Here is a 21,122-nt window from a genome sequence, read left to right on the forward strand (position 1 = left end):
AGGCACTTATTTTGACAAAACACGTGATGCACATGGTTCACATGACACTCCGAACACATATTTTGAATTTGCGCCCCTCCGAAAAGCGAGCTGCCACTGGTAAAAATACTAAGAAAGTAATTTTTTGCAGTGTACTTTCTAGTTTCATACTTTCGAAAAACCTTTTAATTAATTTTGAAGACAAGAACATTCAAAGTTCAGCATATTTAAATTGATTTAACCAACAAGGTATACCCACAGATCTAAAATCTTATCTTTTATTTATGTGTGACCTTTAAAAGCACAGAGGGAAACTATCCTTCTGACAGTCAGACAAAGATGTGTGATCCACTATAAATAGCCATTTCTGCTCAGCCATTGAGGGCACTTCATGAAATATATAATTTTAACCTAGATTTCAAAACAGAACAGTGTAATGCAAGCAAGGTAATAATACATGACCCTTAATTTTGATGCAACACAGAAATATTTTAGAATCCATTATGCCGGTTTCTCTCAGAGTGCTGAATGTGTAGCCAGTTTTCTTTATCAGTTTGTTACAAATACAGAGCTTTACTTCAGTGTTGTTAAGGTGCATAGCAAACAATGCAAAACAGTGCAAATAAAATAATTATTAAATACATGTTTGAATTAGAGTCATAAAAAAGGCAAACAGATTTCAGATGAGGAGCTGGAGTCAAACCTGCCCTGAAACTACGACCAATATTTGAGCGAGTGGGGTAGCACACAGCCAGCTAATTTCAGCTCCATCACAAGCCTCCGCAGCCTGACATTTCCTTATCTGAAAAACTGGAGTTGACAGAACTTCTCCTCCAGCGTGAAGAGGAGAAAATGGGACCTTGCAGCTAAGCTTGATAGCCTTCACTAGAGGTCCGAGAGGGCGTACTGGTGTCTAATGTTTTGTGTTTTTGTGCGGCCTCAGTTTGTTAGCCGAGTGCTTAGGTTGTAGCTTCAAGCTCTTGTGTGTTTTTCTAGACTTTGCCACTTGAATGCAAAATTTGCTCAGGCTCACACACTTTCTCAAAAAAATGTGTTTTAGTTCTGTATCTCCACTAATGTATAGTACATACTTGTACCATAAAGAAACCACAGTAATTGTAAAAGTTCCTTGTAAATACCAAGCTATTAAATAAGGTGCCATCAAGGCAATACTGTGGTTTAAAAAAATGCATAAAATGTTAAAACCAGCTGAAATATGATGTAAATAAAGTCAATGGTAAGTAAATAGTGTTTAAAGAAATTATGATATAGGCATGCCATAGGTTTAGGGACCTTATACATACAGGGTAGTACCTAATTCAATTACCAACCAAACATGTTATCATCACCACAACATCATAATGTTGTGGTGATGATAACATATTTGGTTGGCAATTGAAAACAGTGCAAACGAAACCTCAGAGGAGCAGTTTGCTGAACTCTGCGCTGCTCCGTGCAAACAGCTATACAGCCTGCAATATTTATAAGAAATGCTAAATTATTAACACAACTGTTGCAGCCATGCATCTCTGTATCAAAGTATCCAGTGTTTAACTATTATGTGAACGATAGCCCTGACCTGTACTATAAAATCATAAGGTACAAAGGTGTAGCCGGATGGTTGGATGCTTAAACAGTTTTTAGGTTCAGCAAGAAGTAAAGAGGGTACAACAGCTTGTGTGAGTGGAGTCTAGAATGCTAAAATATCTGTGGAGTTTACAGGGTCAGAAGTTACCACATAGCTCGGCAAAGTGACAAAAACCGCCATATACGTAAATGTGAGTGAGTTTGTTTACAGTAATGTGTTAGCTGTTCTTAGTTTAACCCTCATAAGCCCCTATTTTCCTGTATATGTTAGAGTTCCATGGGGTTAAAATGACCCCAGAGATTAAAAGAGTGATTACAAAAAATATATACATTTGTTTACTTCACATCTATACATTAATGCTGTGTTTTGGGATATATGAAGTACGTTTGTACTCGTTTACCACTCAATTCCTCAACTACACCATTAGCTTGCCTGTAAAATATCAATTTTTATAAAAAATTCACATAAATTATTATCTAAATTTGATTTAAATTGTTTTAGATATTGATCTAAATGTTATGTGTTGAATTCGGCCATTTGGTGTTTAGAAAAAAACAAAATAATTATAGTTTACGAAAAATTTATATGGATTTATGTTTATATAAACATTAGAAAGGACATTAAAAATAAATATTATTTCAAATAGTAGAATTTTTTGTGTGTTTACAAAATGCCACAGAAATTTGACTGAATGTAAGTGTGTGTGTGTCTGTGTGTTTGTGTGTGTTTGTGTTTGTGTGTGTGTGTGTGTGTGTGTGTGTGTGTGTGTGTGTGTCTGTGCGTGTTTGTGACTTTGTCTTTCTGTGTGTGTCTGTGTCTTTATGTGTATGTAAGATTTACTGTTTCTTTGTGTGTGTGTGTATGTGCACGCATGTTTGTGTGTCGCACACACCTGTGTGAGCATTTGTTTTGCATCTGTGGCAGTTTTTTTGCCAAATTCTGTAAAAAATGCTCTCTGTGTCATACCTTTGTGTGTTTGTGTGTGTGATTGAGCATGTCTTTTCTATATTGCATTTGTGCTCTAGTACCAGGCCTACCTTTCTGTGTTAAAATTTTTTGAGATTTATTCTGGATGCATAGATTTTTTTGACAAATAAAAAAAATATTTGTGCATTTCCCATTCATTGCAATTGGGGTCATTTTTACCCCCAAAGGGCCTCTTTTGGTAAATTTTTTCCACATATTTAGAACGACCGAATCAAGCCCAGTTTTTTTATATGAATCTTGACAGATAATCTGGAAAAGTCACAAATCTTATTCCACTGAGATGAAGGGAACCATGTTTTTAAACTAAAGAAAAGTGGCTTGGGGTAAGATTGACTCCTAAGGATTTATTAGGGTTAAGTACTGATTTTAGGTATTTGACATACATTTTGACATAAATGAAAAGTAATTGACATTTAAATGTTATGCAATTTTTATATGACTATAGAAGGAAAAATGGGATTAACTTAAAAACAATAATAATAACAACAATTTCTTAACTTTATAAAACTTATTTAGGTTTTAGCCATTTTTTAAAGTAGAGCAGCTTTTACTTTTTACTGTGTTAAAAAGTGCCCCTGAATCTGACCTTTAGTGAAAAAATATTATCCCTTAAAAAGTTAATTTATAACATTCCTCACAACTCTGTTAACTCTTTCCCCACCAGCGTTTTTTAAAAAAAGTTGCCAGCCAGCGCCAGTATTTTTCATGATTTTCACAAAAGTCTAATGCCTTCCAGAAAATGTTCTTCTTTAAATATATAAACAAACAATATATCATATGAAAGAACTGACCCTCTGCTTTCAAAAAAATAAAACCGTTTCATCCTACCTTCATTAGTTCTCTTGTAATCACCTTTCAAACATGGGTAGGTTTCTTCAAAAACACCAAATTTTGAGCAAAAAGCTGAGATAATTCCATTTTTGCGAAGGACTTTTGATAGAGATCAGATGCAGAGCGATCTTTAAAACATACATGGAGTTCTTTCTCTCTCTCTACTTCCGGGTTGTATAAGTTGCGGTATTGCGGAAAGACGGAAAATCTCGTCATTGGCGGGGAAGCGTTTTCTCTTAATTGACGAGATATGTCGTCAATGGCGGTGAAAGAGTTAAAGAGTCATTAGCACCATATCAAAGTTAACCTGGTTACTTTGTTGTTTAATCCAAGGCAAACACTGAATACAACTGCAAAATCTGTTTAACTGATACATCAGCCAGTTTTGGCATTGCCTGATATCTGTGCTTTCTTGACACATGTAAAAAAGTTCATTTTCGATTGTCTTATTTGGCATCAGTGTTGGAGAAAGTTACTTTTAAAAGTAATGCATTACAATATTAAGTTACTCCCAAAAAAAGTAACTAATTGCGTCACTTAGTTACTTTTCATGGAAAGTAATGCTTGCGTTACTTTTTAGTTACCTTTGCGTTACTTTTTCTTGGCTGAGGCTTGATCTCTTTCAGGCCTTGCAGGTGTTTTTTATGACTGAAAAGTTCTGCATTCAGAAATTGCATTTTTCATCACAAAAAAGGCAGAGCTCTGGCCTGCCATCTCAGTTTCTAACTCAAACTGTTCCCGCACAGGCGTGTACACACAGAGTGCATAATGTGACTTTGTTCAGTTTAATTCAGTACATAATTTTTTTAATCAAATTAATTAATCTAAAAAAGTAATTACTTTTTTTAAAAAGTAACTCAAATATGTATGTTTACATTTAAAAAGTAATGCGTTATTTTACGCGTTACTTAAGAAAAGTAATATTATTACGTAATGCATGTTAATTATAATGCGTTACCCCCAACACTGTTTGGCATCCTTAAATAATATGTCAGTATCAGTAATCAGTTTCTCTCCACTTTAGATTGCTATTGCAGTCAACCATTATAAAACCCATACTTACAGCATCAGAATAATAATAGCTTCATATACGTTGCTATTTACCCCGCAATCTTTAAATGCTCTTGTATGAATGATCTCATACCATATCGCCAATTGTGCATTAGCAGGCAAATAACAGACCTGATGGAGCCTCTTGTGTCTATTAATGATGATGTGAAGCGCGTTTTGACAGTGATGGACTTTTCTCTCTCTCTGTACACAATGTGCTTATGGCTCTGTGTCAGGTCTTCAGTTTCCCCCATATACTTATGTTTTATCACAGTAAACATCCAAATTTCTAACAGACAGTAAGCTTCTTTTAATCAGCCTCCTATTTCATGGCACAAGACCGAGTAAGATTTAATCTGTGTTCTCTTTTGATAAGGTAAATCCAGTTATTTTCAGAGCCTAGAGACAAGATCCTATGCCGAGCTGATCTAAACCAATAACCAAAATGCCAATAATGTAAAGTAGATTGATTTTAAGTCTCAACAGATTGGACTAAACCTGACCATTTGAAATGTGCACTCTCCATTTTAAAATGAGCCTTTTGATTGTTTACTAGGCCATTACGTTTCGCTAAATTTTTTGCACCGTCTTATTGGTCTCATTTGTTAGTCTGTATCTAATCTAATCTGGTCTATCTCTCACTCTCTGTGTCTGTCTCTCTCTTTCTCACTGTCTCTTTCTTCAGAGGCTTCCCTAATGACAGGCCATCCTTCCCACTCTGCTATGGGCACTCAGTGAGATGTAATTCTGCCATTTCCATCAGAGAATCCATCTTACTCTCGACTCTTTGAATCTCATGCCCTTCAGGGTTCATTTCCCCTCACCATCTTAAACTCACTGACTCACTAAACCAGGATGACAGGCGTTTGAGAGTTGTGGCAGGCCAGCGTCCTGCACAGCCTTTTTATTCCCCACAAGGCCCAGAGGAGCTGTCGCCATGGTAATAGGCTGAAAGAACGCTCGGTTTAGTATACAGGCATCTCCCTGAGCCCAGAGTCAAGGTTTGGGAGGGGAAGTTCATTCATGAAACTTAAATCAGTTTTTATTCTTTCACAGTAAAGTCCACCCACAGCAATCCCCTCTGTGCTATTTGCCTGATGTCTATAGCCTTGATAGTTCAGGAGGACAGCATATAAGTAGAAATCGGGGGATGCTGTTTCCCCATCTGAAGATTGTCCCCCTTAAAATTAGCATTAAAAACCATGTGTATTATAAATAATATAAACATATACAAAAATGCAAACAGAGCAGGAAAATGCTTTTATGTTTAGAAAGACAGCCTACCCCTTCCTTGCCTCATAGTGGTTTGGTCCACTGCCTGCTTTCGCCGTGTACCTCATTTAAAGGTCTCATATTGTCAAAACTGAAATTTTGTGGCTTTTTTCATGATAACTGAGGTCTATGTAAGTACCATATAAGTTTCAAAACAGTCATTTAATGGTGCAGTGTGTAATTTTTAGAAGGATCTCTTGACAGAAATGCAAGATAATATACAAAACGATATTATCAGGGGTGTATAAAGACTTTTCATAATGAACCGTTATGTGTTTATTACCTTAGAACGAGACCTTTTTATCTACATACACCGAGGGTCCCCTTATATGGAAGTCGCCATTTTGTGCCGCCATTTTTCTACAGAAGCCCTTAACGGACAAATTCTTTTACTCAGTTGTCTCCGACGCTGAAATGTTTGTCCGGTGCCGGCTACCGTAGCTTCTCTATGTGTTTCAAAAGCGAGGGGTGAGCAGTATAATAAGCCGTTGGTTGCAATTCGCAACCTCACCACTAGATGCCGCTTAAATTTACACACTGCACCTTAAAGAGTCAAATGCACACAGCCTGCTTGAGCTGTGAGATAAAACGGTTTGTTTGTACCTCCGTAAAGTCGCTATGTCACCAAAACACAGTCACCACCTTCAGTCTCCACCCCGCACTGTCCACGGTCAACCTCCCCACTCCATTTTTGCAAAACAATCCTATAACCATGGGTTCACACCAGCCACGTTTGATGCACCAAATTCGCGTCTACCGCGTCTAGTTTGCGGCTTAAACATTTTGAGTTTACTCGCTTCATTCACGCGTGAAAGACGCGCATGAGATTTTAGTTACCGAGACATTCACGTGGAAATTAGCGTCATGGGAGGGGCTTCTGCGACTCCGCTCGCTTTCTGTAATCACGTCACTACTAGAGCAAGCTTCTGATTGGTTAACGCTAGAGCCCGACCGATATATCAGCAGGCCGATATTATCTGCCGATATTAGGCATTTTCCAAACTATCGGTATCGGCCTTCATAATGGTCGATAAATGAATATTAAAAAATGGACAAAACATCCTTCAACCATGTCATGAGTGTTGCCGTTGTATAGTTTCTCCACCAGAGGGCACTCTACAACCTCTCTGTTGGCAACACTTGTGTATAACGCGTCACACATCCTGCAACCTGCTGATCCAGCCAGAGTGGGGCAGAGAGAACAACGGTTAAGTGAGTTCATGGTGAGTTGGTCACGAGAAAATAAAAGAAACCAGTTTCTTTGTTAAATGCATTATCATATTATTTTAGTTAAACTCATAAATAACTACAAATAACTAATGTTAGGGAAATCTGTTAATGTTTTGTTGCGCTTTTCTGAAAAAAAATATCGGCCGATATATCGGAATATCAGATTTTAAAAACAACAAACATTTATATCGGTATCGGCCTTCAAAATCCTTTATCGGTCGGGCTCAAGTTAACGTGAAGCATTTTTTCCGCTAAAGCTCAAATTTCGTGCAATTTCACGCCATTTGCGCAAACTAGACACGCTGTGCTAAATGCCTCATTCATGCCGCGAAACAGGTCTCGTATTAAAACATTAACATACGAGAACAATGGCTAATGTTAATTTATTCACAATTTCCTCAACAATTAGTTAGATTTTAGCCGTCTGTTCTAAACATTTCACAAGTGACTGCTTCAGTGTGGCAGTTCAATGCTGGTTTCTTCAGGAATCTACTCATCAACGATGTTGCAGTGCTTACTTTGTTGGACCCAACCTCAAATCCACAACCCGTAAGTAAACACATTTTAAGTAGGGCTGCACAACAACTCGCACGCGACTGTCACGCGCATTTTGTTGACTAGTAGCAAAGCGCCATCAGCCGCCCCCAGAACCGGCTGCCGGTTGTGGCTTCTGAAAGCAGCTGACTGCGACCCACCACCAATCAATGAATCAGCTTTACTGACGAGGTGCGCGAGACAATCGCACGCGATTCAACATGCAGTCCCTACCCAAATTATGGAGCCAGAGAAAACTGAAATGATATATTGTAAACAGTTATGCAACGCTAACGTGATGTTAACTAGATATTTGTAACGTTAAAGTCTTTGGTAGCCACCGGTTTTGATAGTATACCTTTTGGAAATCAGACATTGTTTGTTTTCTTAAGTTATAGACACTGGCCCTGTTTATTGAGTTAGACATGGCAAGGTTAAAATCTCTTAGTCTCTTGCTGCGTCCAAAACGGCCTACTTCCATATTATATAGTACGCGAAAAGCAGTAGGCGAGGCGATTAGTATGTCCGAATACATAGTATTTAAAAAACAGTATGCAAAAAGTACCCGGATTACCTACTACTTCCGGTTAGATCTTGCAGTGTGCATACGATGGAGACTTCACTATCCCGTGATGCCCTAGGAGCGGAGTTATGCAACAAAAAATAAAAAAGGCAAAAGCAACGCTGCGGCCGTTTTCGGGCTGGAATGACATGACATGATGACAACGTATGTCACGTGATGTAGCAACATGGCAGATGTAGCACGTCCGAATCTCATTCATACTACCAGGATTCATACTATACAGTACCTACTGTTTTAACACTAAGTAAGTAGGTACTTCATCTTATTCAGTACCTACTGTACAGTATGCGGTTTCGGACGCAGCCTCTGTGTCTGTTGGTTTACTAACCTAACATTTAGTGTACAGAAACTAACACTTACTGTACTTCTATGGGTAATTTAATTCAACTATGTATTTTACTCATAAAACAACAGGCCTATCAGAAGAGAGGCTCAAGAATATTACAGGCCAAAACAACCTGTTTTAAGCAGAGCTCCTGTTAGAGGAGCTGTAAAAAATATATAGAGATTGTTTTTGGCACTTAAACTGCAAATATGTAAGGAATAATTGACGACGGGCCATTGAATTATAAGAAAATAATGCACACCCAAGGTGCAATGCGGGCCGCATTAACCATAGGGCTAGGCCGGGCTAAAGCCCCGGGGCCCGAACAAGTAGGGGGCCCGTGATTGGCTGTGAAGCAGATTGACTGCTACTAGACATCTGATTGCCAAAGCCTTCCCACGCCCTCTACAAATTAGGTTTTTGCCGCCAGCCGCAGCACGCCCTTTTGAAGAAGCGCTGAGAGCGGAGAAGTGTCCGACGTCATTTGCGTCGGGCGCATTGTCCAATCGAATGAGGGGAGAGGCGGGCCTTACGTTGTGGTAAGGGAAGTTTACAAGGGCTTTGAAGAACCGGACTCCAGTCGCTCACTTTCTCCTGCGTCTTTGTGCACCTCTCACCCTCAAACAAGGTCAGAGCAAGCGTCCTATTTTTAAAGTTTCTGCTAATATGACAGTTAACAGTAAAAGAGCGCTCACGCGTCAATATTTGATTGACAAGACAGCTTACTCGGTGGTTGCTTAGCAATATAAAAAGCCGCGCCGCACTGTATAGGCTGTATAGTCGCAAAACTTAGAACAACATTTGGTCAGACATCACTTTAAAATGGCATAAAATGGTGAAATGCTTTACCATCAGAAATTAAAACACTGAAAGGACTCAAGGTTTTTAATACACATTTAAAGCAATGGCTAAAACTGAAACAACTTTGTGAACGCTGATTATACAGGCTACAACTTAATGTATACATTTGTTTAGATTCTGTGTTATAGTGACTACTACATCTATTTAAGCCCACATCTTATTTGATGTATTTATTGTATATATTTTAATAGCTATAAATTTGTGCTTCAATACTCTGTAATCTCTGTTTTAACCTTACAAGCCTAACCAGGGACAGGGGTTGCAAATTAGTCTTGGCTATAAACCTGTATGCATTAGAATTTTTTATAAAGCAATGTTTTATCCATTTGTCCCTGTCAAATAAACATTAAATAAATATAAATAAATAAATAAATCAAACATCAGAAATAAAGTAATTTACTGCCATTGACTGAATCACTTTTGTAAAATAAATAAGAGTGAATGTTGAATTTATAGTGAAAGATAGGTACTGTATATTTGATTACTTTACACAATATAATATTATTCAGTGCTTTAAGTTTTTCAAGTAGGTCGATTTCTTGTGTGCCTTTGTTCTATTGTTATTAATTGTAACTCTTGTCATCAGTAAGCTTGAGATTATTTTCTTAAGTGACTATTATTTTTTTGTGATATGGAAATTGGTCAAAAGAATTCTGAAATGTTAGTGGCATTAAATTTCCATATGATAAAATTCTTATTAAAAGTAATATAACTTGACTGTGAAGTATATCATTATTGTTAGATAAAATGACTCGTATAATGATAAAACATTTAGCTCATCGCCCACCCCTATATTCGCTATTAGCAAGTCATGTTTACAGGTTAGTGTTAATCTAACAGCTTTTTTCGTGCAACTGTTATTCTGAATTATTCTAGATTATATTTATGTAAAACAACTTCAGCAGTGTTTTAGAAAAATGTGTTCTCTCTGTAGTTGGTGACCTAAAGTGGTGTTGGGGGGGGGCTGCAGTAATTCATAGCCCCGGGGCCCAGTGAGCTCTTAATGCGGCCCTGACCGCGGGTGTGCATTATTTTCAAATAATTCAAAGGACCAGAGTCAATTATTCCTCTTATACCACGGTTACCACAAACATTGCTCTGGTGCCTTTTTTTAAGGCATTTGACAAATTAGGTGTGCGGTTATAAGAAATTAATGCATACCCACGGAACATTTCTCAGCCAATCAGAATACAGCATTCAACAGACCTGTGGTATAAATATTCTAAAATAACCTAAAATATAACCCTAAAAAGCCTTGAAATATGGGACCTTTAAACATTTTTGTATAATTGTATTAATATAAGACTTTTTTAATTTCATTAATTTAATTAATCTGAGTTGGATACAAACTTTTGACTACAAACCAATAAAAAATATTTTTATAGTAAGTAATTATATAGTATAATAATAATAACACACTAAAATCTGATAAAATACTCAATACTAAATACTAAAAAGTGAAAACTGTTTTACTTAAAAAACTTAGCTCAATTTGTAACACCTAAACTACTGTATTTAAACTTAAAAATTGTAGTCATTACCAATTGAAGTTTTTTTTAAGTTGATCTTTTTACAGTGTAGTTCTATGCAACAGAACAAAACAGGCTTAAATTTGGCTTCAGTGAATTTTGTTTGAGCATCTACAATCTAGCATCTTTAGATGCTCAAACAAAAAGATTATTTATATTTTTTACATGAAGAAACATGATTCTTTGTTCATATACAAAATCTCTCTTGATTTTCACAGTTAATGCCAAATAATGATTTTTATATTATTATTAATCTATTATTTACAGTTCAACTACCACACTAAAGCAAACAATATAAATAACATTGCTTTTTTGGTGAAGAATCTGTTTAATATGTCTAAGTAAGACATTTGCACAGCACTGAACAAACACAAATCTAAGTAAGATGGCAATTTTGCAATTTATAAAATCAGCTAATATTGATTTTCAGAACTACTGCAGAAAGTAGCAGTGAAAATAATATGAACTCATTGTCAACAAGCTTAAAAGTGTGGAGGAATGTAAAGTTCATCAAATTCTTTTATAGATTGTTACAACTTTGACCACAACAGTTGGGCCACATTTATAAAATGCTGCGTAGAAACCATCCTACATTTGATCTTATGATCATTTATAAAAAATGTGCACGTGTGATAAAACGAACGTGCACACAGAAAACGAGCGCACCCCTTTCTTATAGATGTGAAAACTATAAAAATCGCAAATGATATTCAGTATACAAAAAAATAATAAAATGATTTATGATAAATTGATTTTTTACCAAAAACAAGTTACTCTATTACCTTCATAGGGAAAACGTTTTGCAAGATTTTTACAGTGTGTTATAACAATATTTTCACCTAATTTTTATCTCATTTGTTTTGTTTTTTTTAAATAAAAATGCATAAAAGTGATACAAATGAATATTAAATACTTAAAAATACTGAACATACCTAAATCTCTAAATAATGAATGTAAACAATATGCTGCAGTGCAGTGATATTTGGTCTATTTGATACTCCTATGGTGGAAACTTTAATGTCAATGACTTTAAAATATAAATAGTCCCAAAATGTTCAGGCACAAATTGCACCATTTTCCTGAGAACGACTCATTTCTCTTTTCTGGATAAGACTCACAAGTCGCAGCAGCAGCTGCAAGCAATCGGTTTAATGTGTTTAGCGCAAAGCATATTTTTAATGTTCTTACGTGATCATTTTTGGATAGATGTAATAAATTATACATGCCTGCATCCTGTATAATGAGCGTCACAAGGCAGTGTCCATGCAAAATGTTTACATTTTCAAAGATAAGAAGAACGGAAATGATCAAATAAGTTAGTCTGCAATAACATAGGCTAATTAAAAAATTAATCCGATCAAGCTTTTTTCTCCAGGAATCCATAACCTCATTTTTGCTATGAAAGACAAACATTACAGATAATGCCCTGACCATGTTTAAACCGTACTGAAAACATGTTCAACGTTTAATTGCTTTAGACAAGACAACCTTCGCCTCGACACTCTACTTTTGGTGTATCGTATATCAAACAGAGCGTGCTTGACATCAATAGCTTTATAGTTTGCCACTCCGGTTGATGGGTCTCCCCCTGGTGACAGGAAATGTTTCCATGGCAGCACACTGAATTGACAGAGGATAACAGTGTCAGCAAGTCATCATCATTTAGTATATTATGTGCATACACAGCAAAATCACCAGTGTTGAATGTACACTGCTGGTACACAGACCTGGTGGTACCCATATATACACCAGCAGTGTACATTTAACACTGGTGATTTTGCTGTGTACCAATCAGTGGATGCATGTCTGTATGCGTTCAACAGCATTTGCATTCTCTACAAACTAATAAGACGATGTGATAGAGAGTCCATCCCTCAGCTGTACTGAAGACTGCATGGAATTTCAATCACAACAGTGAAGAAAAAGAGAAAAGTTCACATGAGCCTTTGGCTCAGTCTTTTATGGATAAAGCACAGAAGTGTAAATACTGTATGTAGACTTCATTATGCTTACTAAGGATGAGATCCACATTAGTGATAGGTCTGAGCCAAGGGTTCTTTATATCAACTTTCAAGCACTTTTAAAAGCACTCTTATCATTATACTGTAGGCTTTAAGTACATTCAGGCACTTGAAGATAAACTGTCCTCTCTAACAATATCCCCATTACGTTGTTGTTGTGTTTGCTGGGCATCACTACACTCTTAAAAATAAAGGTGCTTAAAAGGTGCTTCACAGTGTTCCTCAAACAACCACTTAGTAAAAGGTTCTTCAAAGCAGCATTTCTTTATACATTCTTATAATCTGAAGAACCTTTTTCACCTTAAAGAACCTTTTCTTAAAAAACATAAAGGTGCTTCAGATGTTATCAAAGGTGCTTTAAACAACTATTTAGACAATAAAGGTTCTTCTATGGCATCATGAAGCACCTTATAGATGCAGTTTTAATACTAGGCCTGTGTTTTTATTAAAATAATCCCAACGCACATTTACTTTGTTCAAACGAATTAGTACTCACTTGGCGTATTGAGACATGCTGTAACGGTCACTGCCAAAATGCATCGTCTCTCAAATCGATCCTTGTATAACAAACATATCCCTGATCCATTACAAGAGCAAGATACCACAAACAAAACAAACCACACCTGACCTTTTCCGTCAATACCCAAAGACATTAATTTCAACTCGGCTAATGTGGCATGTTCATCCTCGGGACAACATCAGTCATCACCAAAGAGAGAGCCGAACAGAAGTGGGTAATGAGAGGTTATTGATTGAGGCTTTGTGTTGGCTTTTCATTAGTGGCCGAGTGAGTGAGGATCGGTGGCGGTGGAAATGGTGGGCAAAAAACATTGGTATCCCAATGAACCTCAAAGGCTTTCATTTAATGTTTTAATCAAAATGGTTCTGAAGACATAAAAGCAAAAGAAAGCGAGTGTTAAGTCATGCAGTCCAAGTGCAACATAAAGACATAATAACACTGTCTTTATTGTACAAATTAAATATGATTATTTTTAGAGCAATAGAAGTGATTTTCTGTTTGTCTTGGGTTGTTTGATTAACATTAATGACACAGACTTAAGTAGGTTAATTGAGGTTACTGTCTCTTTAAGAACAAATAAGCCCAGACTGGTTTCTGACCGGTTTCTTAAGACATAAACAAATGTTTTTATTAGAAAAAGAATACTGTGAGATCATTTTGTGTGTATGTGCCCTGTCAAAGAAAAGAAAGATTTTATGTTGGCTTAACTTTTGAAACACTTCTCTCTGTATGTACACTACTGAGGGCACTTAAACGCGTGCTCACACACAGGCGGAGGGCGAATTCCAAACAGCATTCAGGAAGAAGATGCAGCAGTCACTTCACATAAAAACGTTACGTTGTTTTTCATTGTTCTATTAAGCAAATGTATGTTAATGGTCTACATATGACACACAAGCCGTTTCTCAATATGCGTTCTTGTCTGTACTTGCGTTCTTGTGGACTTGTGAAACGCCATCAATCGCGGACCAAGTACTGTTCCAATTCAAAGTTCGCATCAAGCCCAAGTTCACATAAAATCCCCGGATGTGTTCTTGATCCGCCCATTTTATCGAGGATGCATCAGAGGAGACTTGTGTGGACTTATGACAGCAAAGTTTCCCAGAATGCATTTCGCGTCAGGAGTTCGTTCTTCCGAGTCTGAACTTACAAGTTCGAACTACAAAGGACACAAGTCCGAGTTTGGCGTACTTGGTATTGAGAAACGGCTACAGTAGCGCAACTCTGGACCTGACTGGAGCTGGACCGGACACATTTAACCATTTAAACAATTGCAAGCCTTAGAAACACGTTAATGATAAACGTACCCTATTTAAATTGCATATTAATCCGCGAATCGCATGTGAGCCGAACCGCGGATCCGTCACAGCACTACCCAAAGCTTCAGATGATGAATATTTGTGTATTGCTTTAAAAGGTACACCACACATTCTGTTTACAATTATTTATAGCCCTCCTAAATACACCCCAGCATTTGTTAATGAATTCACAGAACGTTTATCAACAATTTCCTCTAAATTTGACTGTTTTGTTATTGCTAAAGATTTCAATATTCATGTATAGACAATGCAGAAAACAATACTGTGATTGAACTGTTAAATTTTTTAAAGCTTTTGATCTGACAATCGGGGACATACTCTCGATCTGCTCATTAGCAAGGGTCTAAACATTTCATCCACTGTCATCAAGGATGAAGCGCTATCTGACCATTTCTGTGTTTACTCTGATTTATTGATCTGTCCTGCCACTGATGCTAAATCTGTCTATGTCAAAAAAGTGAGGTATTTATGAATGCTATATCAATGTTGCCAAGCATATCAGCAGACTCTGTTGATGTTCTTCTTGAAAATTTGAACTTTAGAGTTAAAGATGCTAATGATGTTTTAGCTCCAGTAAAGGTCAGGATGATCAATGGCTGACGTAAAGCACCTTGGAGAAACACAACAGCAGTACAGAGCATGAAAAGAATATGCAGAAAAGCTGAATGTATGTGGCGGAAAACAAAACTTGAAGTACATTATAGCATCTATAAGGACAGTCTTTGTGCTTTCAAGAACTAGGCACAGCTAGACAGACCTTCTTCTCAAACATTATAAACAACAACATAAACAACACTCGCATTCTTTTTGCTACTGTAGAGAGACTAACAACCCCCCCCCCCCAAATCTAGTTCCTGCCCAGTCAACACATGAGATCACGTGATGATCAGTGACATCACACTATTCTTATACTGTGATAGTCACAGTGTGAGCTATATGTGAGCTCATTGTGATTTCAAAATGTTGAGCAGGTTAAGGGGAGGCAATATAACACAAGGGCGCATTCTACTACCTAAATCTCACTAGGAAAAGGTGGATACTGGAGGATCACAGCGACGTCACACCATTCTCGTACTGTGAGATTCTCATGTTTTGAGTAATATGCAAGCTTATTGTGAATTCAGAATGTTGAGTTCATGGTATGAGTGCACAATGAGTGTATAGTGACCTCACGTTGTGGCCATAGTATAAGCTCACTGTGAGTCTACCATGACCGAACATAGGTAACCATAAATCTGAGTGGACATCCATGACATGTAGAGTCCCACAGGGCTCAATTCTTGCACCGCTTCTGTTCAAATTCTAATAATAGTTTTCCTTTAGCACATGTAAGCAGCCTAGGGATGTGCGATATTGGCAAAAATTCATATCTGGATCATTTTGCTAGTAACAATAACAGACAATATTTTGTATCCTTCAAAAATGTGTTGGTGAAAGTCTTACATTGTTCTAGATCCCCCCCAACAACATATTAATATGATCAATAGGTTCATGTTGATGTTATTAAAGTCTCTGTGATTTTAAACGGAAGCATTCAATTAAAGATTACTAAACAGTAGCCTACTTGAGGCAAAAATAAAATTCAGCAAATGCAAACATAAGAGGTGATGCATGGTAGCTTTCTGGTGGGTTTTATTGGTTTCATTGTTGATTATACACTGGTATTAATATTACACTGAATTATTTTCTTATAAAGCATTGAAAATTTTTTATGTCATAGTAACCTTCAGTGAACTTTCGTTTCTTCAGTTAACGCCCGTTTCTTAGCTATCTTTCGTTTTACAGTTAATCAATTTAATTAAAAAAGAGTCCAGCTGCGTTTTTGCCACAATTAGAGTGGAAAACACCGGAATAATAGCCAACGGTGGCAGGCAGAAGCCAAGAGAAAATAATGAGCAGAGTGTACATCATTTCAGATAAGAGTGTATAAAGAAAGGAGTCAGATGTTGGGGGGGGGCAGATGATCTTTGAGCACCTCTTTGAGGGGTTTTTGATTGTCTCACTTTGTTGGCTCGAGCGAATAAAGTAATTTTGTATGGCACCTGGAACCTTTGCTTCTGAGAGCTTTAGCCTACATAACGCTTATTGCTTTAATGTAGCAAGTTAATCTTCAGACATTTCACCTTGTTATGTTTTTTTCTTTTTTCTGTGTATATTTGAGATTTTTGTATATGTGAGTTGATTAATGTTTCATGTTTATAGTGTGCCTTATTTTGAAAGCGAGTGTAATTAAGGCATACACCTGTTTCCTATTTATAGAGGTGAGGTGATTACACTTTTATATTGTGCCTGACGAAGACCTGATGGTCGAAACGTTGCACCATTACAGTACATTTATTGGATCAGTTTATCGGTGTGCGGGCTTCTTCTGTTGTTTTTTCGTTGATTATTTGTTGCTCAGCACCTGTACCCTAACATTTTGGGGGGTTTCGGATGTGCAGTCGCCCTCGCAAGCTTTTGATTTTATAACAGTTCATTGTTCAAAGTTCATATTGATGATCTTATAGTCCATTTAAATTTTTCTTATGAACTGACTAAAAAACACATCAAATAACTTCACTTCCCTTTACCTGTCGCTGTTCTCTCTGGGTTTGTGGTGTGTGTTCCCTCACATGCGTCCTCCGCTCAAGAAAAAAAAGGGCAATCGGCTAAATTATTAAAAATAATTATGAAAATATTTTTAAAAGTCATAAGCATGCCGCCATCAAATGTGCTGCTACATCAAGCTCTGAATGCACATGCAAATTTAATTTCCGTGCACTTAAGGGCTGGTTTTTGAAAACCAAGTAATACTTGATAATATGATTTTGTATATCTTTAAAACAACAACAACAACTGTATTATTGCAAACTATAATACTGCATGTTTTGGCATTCGGTAGTATATTGCAGTGGTTTATACGCATCAATGAGATGCAAGGTGTTCCTTTTAATGTTCTTCTTCTTCATTTATATTCACAAAACTTATTAACAAAACATTGATTAAAATGAAGAGACAAATTATATGAAACGAAATTCGTTTTTAAAGAAGCAAACAAAACTCGAAAATTATGTTTGACCCACTCAATTTCTCCGTTCATATTGGCCTTCAATCCATTATAACGCCCTATAAATGGTGTTTAAAATTAAACGTGGCAAAAGTAATGTGTTTTTAAAAATAAACGCATTATTGTAAACATAGCCTTAGAGTCTGACCTTAATTTCAATAGTCATGTGAGAGCAATAAGCAAATCAGCTTACTACCATCTCAGAAATATAGCTAGAATTAGTTGTTTGGTCTCAAGACAGGAAGACATGAAACTGCTAATAAACTAAGGCAAATCATGAGGACAAAAACAGGCAAACAGAAGCAAAACTAGTTTCAAAGATCGCATTTCCACAGCTATAACCTGCTGACAAAAGCTTTGCTTATCAGTCTTGTGGGCTAAAACATCAACATTTATCATAATTTCAACCCCAATCTGTCTCTCTTCAATTTGGTTTCCACGTGTTTCCTCTCTGCAACATCTTTCAACTAAGGACAATTTTCTATGTACCTATCATTTGTTCTCTATTCCCTATTATCTCTGTTACACAAAACACTTTTATCCTTGTCATTTGCCAGATTTATTTTTACATGCTGGTTTTGTTACTTGCACTTTTATTCTTTGCCTTCCAGACATCAGTGGGTTTTGAGTTTTTTTCTTCTGTTGAATACAAAAGAAGACATTTTGATAAACGATGGAAACCACACAGCTAATGGTGCCCACTGACTTCTATAATAGGAAAACAAATACTATGGGAGTTAATAGGTACCATCAACTGTGCAGTTACTAAGGGTGTCACGATTTTGATATGAAATCGAAATCGATCGAAATTAAGTTACAAACTCGAATTTCGAATAAAAAGTCAACCGTTGATGCTAACACGCCCCCATGAACTCAATCAGAACAGAGCATGCACGCATGCACAGCAGAACGGCATCTGTGCCAGGACCGTTAGTTTCTCTGAACTGAGATCTGTTAAAGTTTCACAACAACTTATTTCAGTTGCTTAAGAGTTATGAAAACAGCATTTAAACATGGCTTATTGGGGTATAGTCTCACAATCTTGTCTCACAGTAATAAAAGCACATTTTTAAGATGCAAAGTACTGACAGGAATGTTCACCTGACAGGAAGTTTTGTTTTATCATGTATGTCAACACATTCTCACTTCCCAAGGCGTCAAAATCTGAAGCATGTTCAAACGCCTTCAGCTTCAGTATGAAGACGCGAGGGGTGCCCCTATGCGTCACTATATCGACGAAATGGGAACTCCGTTGCTTTCATTCTAATCCCTCAGCGTCGGATATAGACGAAAGGGAATCCCGGAAGGTGATGCCGTCACGTTATGTGACGATAGTGCTGGGCGATAATTCAATAACGATAATTTTACCGATATAAACTTTTTCGATAAAACGATAAGGACAGTTCGATAAGTGATCGATAATGTTTACGCACTGTGCGTAATGTTGCGCGTGCACTTCCGGATGCGGCACGTGCTCTTGCTTTACAATCACAGTGTCAGTTAGACTTGAAGGAGTGGAAGATGAGGCAAGTTATTCATTTATTAGTAGAGACCTATGATTTTCGCGATGCGGACAACGCGGACGGAATCACGGAATCCAAATGCGCGGAACCATTTTCTTGTGTGTAATGTTGGACGCGCAAACAGGGTTCGTCAAACACAGCAGACACAATAGGTGCAGTATACTGTACTTTCATTCAACGTCCGCCTTGCGCACGCACACGTCCGCACAGCTTTAAAAGTATATTAACAGGACATTCACTAATTCAGGAAACTGAGGAAAAACAGCAGATCCACCACTGCAGTGAATATTGTGTATGCGTATGTGCGCTCCCACAGCAACGTGACACTCTTGACATCCATTTATCAGCGTGTATAGCTCGTATATGTATAACACACGCGTGATCACTGAACTAATTTTTCTTTCTTGTTTAAGTGAACATAAACAGCTGTTACTCAGTATATAGAAACTTAAAGCAGTCTGTCTTGGTTCTTAAAGTGACAGTAGTCTGCTGCTTTTGTGTCAGAAATGTGTTGATTTCATAAAAAATAGATTTACATTTAATACAGATGCATGAACATTAAAACAAGATTTTAGTATTTGTATTTGTCATGTTCTGAATAAAAAGTAGTTTAAAACCATTATTAACTGTCTGGTTTTTACAATTTTCATTCAGGAGCAAAAATCTGCCTTTAAATTTGACAGGAGTAAAGATTTGTTATTTATCACGATAATTATCGATATCGACTGATATGGAAAACATTTTCTCGATAATTTTTTGGGTCATATCGCCCAGCCCTATGTGACGATCGGCAGGATCGTGCCGCTTCTGGATGGTGGCTACTCAGTTTTTTTCCAATTTTTAAACCATTGTCGCTTGGTGTTAGACTTGGGGTTTGGATGTCAGTTTGTTTATACTTTTTGTCTTCTGATTTTTAAGCCACTGTTGCTTGGGGTTAGGGTTAGAGTTCCGGTTTGGGTTAGGATGTCTGTATTGGTTTATACTTTTTGTCTACTGATTTTTAAAACATTGTCGCTTGGGGTTAGGGTTGGGTTTGGGTTATGAGGATGTAATTTTATGTAACAGAAAGTCGTTCAAACCACAAGCTACAATGGTAAAAAATTTGGAACAAAAATTGAGTAGTTACAGTCCAGAAGCGCATGATCCTGCCAATCGTCGCATAACGTGACGGCATCACCTTCCGGGATTCCCTTTCGTCTATATCCGACGCTAAGGAATTAGCATGAAAGCAACGGAGTTCCCATTTCGTCGATATAGTGACGCATAGGGGCACCATTCGCGTATTCATACTGACCCTGAAGGCGTTTGAACATGCTTCAGATTTTGACGCCTTGTGGAGTGAGAATGGGTTGTGTATGTGCGTGTATCATATTTTTCCACTGGCAGCACAATTAACATGGCAGGGCATCTCCGGGTTCAAGGTCAGATATTATATTTCATAAAAGTCTAGAATAAAAATGGCATAGCATTTTTGGTGCTTTTAAAAAATGTAAAAATCGAAAATGTAATCAAATCGAGGATTTGGAGAATCGTGACACCCCTAGCAGTTACCATGATTTATTAAAATATCTTCCTTTATGTTTAAAGAATAAAGAAACATACAACTTTAAAACAACATGAGGGTAAGAAAATGATGACAGGACTGTACTTTTTAAGTCAACTATCCCTTTAAGGACTGAAGAGAGACCAATGAACGTTTCACCAGACAACCACCATGCAGTCTCAATAAGATGCAGCTGATGGACCCCTGACATTGATTGCCATCAGTATCTAGAGGAGTGGTGACCAACCCTGCAAACTTCATCTCCTGCAGTTCAGCTCCCACCCCAATCAAACACATCTGAACCTGGCAATCAAGCATTTCAGGCTACCTAAAAATTAAGAGTCAGGTGTGTTGAAGCTGGGTTGGAACTAAAATATGCAG

At 37.2% G+C, this 21,122-nt stretch overlaps 1 protein-coding gene across 6 annotated transcripts in view; it reads right to left on the reverse strand.

Moving 5' to 3' along the window:
• The window catches only part of dipk1ab (divergent protein kinase domain 1Ab), a 47,630-nt gene that overhangs the window by 15,238 nt on the left and 11,270 nt on the right, over positions 1-21,122 (reverse strand). The window contains exon 1 of one of the 6 annotated variants that reach the window (XM_073870178.1): positions 18,261-18,282. The exons of the other annotated variants lie outside the window; for them this stretch is intronic. The gene's annotated coding sequence lies outside the window, so the exon portion shown is untranslated. Of the gene's footprint in view, positions 1-18,260; positions 18,283-21,122 lie in introns of those variants that run through there. 6 annotated transcript variants of the gene reach the window in all.

The sequence above is a fragment of the Misgurnus anguillicaudatus genome, chromosome 8, assembly GCF_027580225.2.
Source record: "Misgurnus anguillicaudatus chromosome 8, ASM2758022v2, whole genome shotgun sequence".
NCBI lineage: Eukaryota > Metazoa > Chordata > Actinopteri > Cypriniformes > Cobitidae > Misgurnus > Misgurnus anguillicaudatus.